Source organism: Chrysochloris asiatica, unplaced genomic scaffold (assembly GCF_000296735.1).
Source record: "Chrysochloris asiatica unplaced genomic scaffold, ChrAsi1.0 scaffold00171, whole genome shotgun sequence".
Lineage (NCBI taxonomy): Eukaryota > Metazoa > Chordata > Mammalia > Afrosoricida > Chrysochloridae > Chrysochloris > Chrysochloris asiatica.
In genome coordinates this window covers 3575405-3579586 of record NW_006408689.1, presented here as the reverse complement: position 1 = coordinate 3579586, position 4182 = coordinate 3575405, and the positions used below count along the sequence as shown (strand labels likewise).

The following is a 4182-nucleotide window of genomic DNA, read 5'->3' as shown; positions in this document are numbered from 1 at the left end:
GTGAGAGGCAGACCACTTTGAATGCTTAGTAACAGAAAACCTAATGAATAGTAGAATCTGAATTGTCAGATATAGTGCCAAAAGATGAATATAATAAGAACATCATCAGAATATTGTCAGACATAGTATAGGAAGATGAACTCCTCAGGTTGGAAGGCACTCAAAATATGACTGGAGAAGTGTTGACTAGTCAAAGTAGAGTTGACTGTGATTACAAGAATGGAGTAAAGCTTTCTGGATCTTCATTTACTTATGGGGCACACATAACAATGAGAAGAAATAGCTGCAAATATCCATTAATAATCAGAATATGGAATGTTTAAAATATGAATCTAGGAAAATAATAAGTTACCAAAAATAAAATGGAGAGTCACAACCTGGAGACACTTCTGGAAGAACCATTGTGATGGCCACCCAAGGAGAACTCCAAGTGCAGTTCAAACTCGTATTGGTGGGTGATGGCCGTATTGGAAAAACAACATTTGTGAAACGTCATCTGACTGGTGAATTTGAGAAGTATATAGACATCTTGGGAGATGAGGTACATCCCCTTGTGTTCCATACTAACAGTTGTTGTTGAACAGAGGACCAATTAAATTCACTGTGTGGGACACGGCTGGTCAGGAAAAAATTGGGGGACTGAGAGATGGCTATTATATCCAAGCCCAGTGTGCCATTATAATGTTTGCTGTAACCTCAGGAGTTGCTTACAAGAATGTGCTTAACTGGCATAGGGATCTGGTTCAAGTATGTGAAAACATCCCCATTGTTTTGTGTGGCAACAAAGTGGACATTAAGGACAGGAAAGTTAAAGCAAAATTTATCGTCTTCCACCAAAAGAAGAATCTTCAGTACTATGACATTTCTGCAAAAAGTAACTACAACTTTGAAAAGCCCTTCCTTTGGCTTGCTAGAAAACTAATTGGAGATCCTAACTTGGAGTTTGTTGGAATGCCTGCTCTTGCCCCACCAGAAGTTGTCATGGACCCAGCTTTGGCAGCACAATATGATGAGCATGATTTAGAGATTTCACAGACAACTGCTCTCCCAGATGAGGATGATGACCTGTAAGAGAACGAAGCTGGAGCCCAGCATCAGAAGTCTAGTTTTATAGGCAACTGTCCTGTGATGTCAGTGGTGCAGCATGTTTGTCACTTTATTATATAGTTAAGCAGGACATGTGTTAATATTTGGGATGCTGAAGGAGATGAATGGGCTTTGGAGTGAATGTGGCAGTTAAAAACACCTTCATTTTTTGGACCTGCATATCTAGCTGCTAGATTGCAGTTGTTTCCTTTTTGAGTTTCAGATATACCACTGCTACAGTCACATCACACTATTCAGTGGTGAACTCCTGTTTGTCACTGTCATTCCCATTCCTTACTGTTTAGAACCAGAATAAAGTTGTATTTCAAATATCTAAAAATAAATAAATAAATAAAATGGAACCCATAAAGACCAATATTTTAGGTATTAATGAGCTGACATGGACTGCTAATTGACCATTTTGATTATACCAGGAATGGCAAATTGAAGAGGAATGGCATAATATTAATCATCAAAAAGAGCTTTGCAAGAACTATCTTGAAGTACAATGTTGTTTAAGATAGAAAGCCAGTTCATATCACTATTATTCAAATATATTCACCAACCACCAAAGTCAGTGAAGATAAAATTAAAGAATTCTTCCAACTTCTTCAGTCTGAAATTGATCAACGATACAATCAAGGTGTAGTGATAATTACTTGTGATTGGAATGTGATGGTTGGTAGCAAAGAAGAAGGATCAGTATTTGGAATATTCCTTTGGAGATAGACAGGATAATAGAGATTACATGATAGAATTTTGCAAGACCAATGACTTATTCATTGCAAGTACCTTTTAAAAACAACATACAAAGCAACTATATACATGGCCCTCATCAGATAAAATACACAGGCATCAAATTAACTACACCTGTGGGATGAGATGGTAGAAACATCTCAACATCATCAGTTAAAACAAGGTAGAGGCAGACTGTGGAACAGACCATTAATTGCTCATATGCATGTTCAGCCTGAAGCTGAAAAAAATTAAAACAAAGTCCATGAGAGCCAAAATATGACCTTGAAAATATCCCACCTGAATTTACAGATCTTCTCAAGAACAGACTTGATGCATTAGACACTAATGACTGAACACTCAAAGAGCTGTGGGATAATCATCAAGAATGTCATACAAGAAGAAAGCAAAAGGACATTAAAAAGAAAGGAAAGAAAGAAAAGACCAAAATATATGTCAGAAGAGACTCTGAAATTTTTTCTCCAGTATAGAGATGCTAACGAAAATTGAAGAACTAAGGAAGTCAAAGAGATGAACAGAATATTTCAAATGGCAGTTCAAAAAGGAAATGTAATGCATTATAATTAAGTATGCAAGGGTTTTGGAGCTGTAAAGGACACACTCATCATATTTCAAGCTGAGAGATCTGAAGAAAAACTTCAAGCTTTGACTTGTAATATTGAAGGAGTCCATGTACAAAACATTAAATGAGGCAGATAGCATCAAAATAAAATTGAAGGTTGTTTTGGTTTTGGGTCAGGAGAAGCAGAGACATGCAGGGGAGGCTCCTTGGCTGAGGCACAAAAAAACAACAACAACAGAGAAGGTGCTTTGCTGGAATGGTTTCATGGATTTAGATCCAATATAAATTGTGGGACATCAATTTTCAGGGCCCGCTGGTGGCTAAATCCAACTGTGGTAGGAATATACAGTGATGTCTGAATCAATTAGGACACTGTCTATGGGCCCTCAGGCTGGGCTGAGATCATAGGATGGGGCCACAGCCAAGCTGATACAGCACTGAAACCACAGAGCGGCTTCTGGAAAAAAGAGGTGTGATGGCATTTTCCACTTCTCTTTCCTCCTCTCCCCTGTTGCACCCTCTCTGCTCAACTTCAGGCAGGTAGGAGTGCACACCTCAAAGGGTCCAGCTCTGTGCCTACAGGGCACAATTTTCCCATGGCAAAAAGAGGAAATCCCTGTAAGCAGTCCCAGAAGCTAATCCTTTGGCAGGTTCTTATGACGTCTGAGTCTGGGACTCAGCCCTAAAGTTGACTTGTGTGGGAGCCTTTATTCTGGCCCAACCTAACAAGAGACAGCAGGCCTGGCCATACAGTCAAACCTTATTTGCACTTTGTAAAACCCCAACATAAAAGGCAAGAGCCAACACCAACTACTATGTACAAGAATACAACTATTTTGAGAATTATGCTGTGTATACGCAGATACCTAACTGACCTTCAGAGATAAAAAAATAGCTGACAATCTTTCTTTCATTCATTTCTTAATATCTATCAATGCACCACTTCAGTGGTGACTGGAGGGGTCTGAGCAAGTTGACACCCCCACCCACCACTGGAGCTTTCCACTGTGCATGAACACTGACCTGCTCAGAAAATGCGACTGGATAGTCGGCTATGGTTTTATTTTGGCTTTGTGTGGTGGTTTCTGTCTCTACTTTTATATTGCTTCTGTTTTTTGGTCTTACTTTTTTCCTGGATGTGGAAGCTTTCTCTCCCTATGTTACCCAATAAGAGGCAGCAATCATGGCCATATAGTCAAGCTAAAAGCATATCCTATAATATCCTACCATCTGGACAGGAGTCAAAACCAACGGCTAGGCATTGCACAGATAGCCAACACTTGCTAAGATAGCCTGTAGATGAGTAATGTTGTTGTTGTTGTTATGTGCCATGGAGTTGGTTCTGACTCATAGCAACCCTCAACAGGGTTTCCAAGGCTGTAAATCTTTACGGGAGCAGAAAGCCTCATCTTTCTCCCTTGGAACAGTTGATAGTTTCGAACTGTTGACCTTGCGGTTCGCAACCCAATTCGTAACCACTACACTACCAGAGCTCAATAAGAGACGTGAAAAGGGAAGCCTATCTCCAGATCACATCCATCAGAAGATACTCAGTAAGCTTAACAACATAGCAGCTTACATTCACTTAGTCCCTGAAAACACTTTTAAATATTAAAAATGTCCAAGAAAAAAAAAAGCAAAAGATCTCAGCACATATCCAAAAACATAAAACAATAACTGAGACAAATGAGCTGGAGGCAGACATTAGAAGAAGAGCAGGCTTTGGATCTGCCTGAGAAGGAATTCAGAAGAATGATATGGAGACAAATTCAAATGCT

At 39.4% G+C, this 4182-nt stretch overlaps 1 pseudogene; it reads left to right on the top strand.

Annotated features, from left to right (window-relative positions):
* Positions 1–406: 406 nt before the first annotated feature.
* LOC102817936 lies at positions 407–1071 on the top strand (annotated as a pseudogene).
* Positions 1072–4182: the final 3111 nt, after the last annotated feature.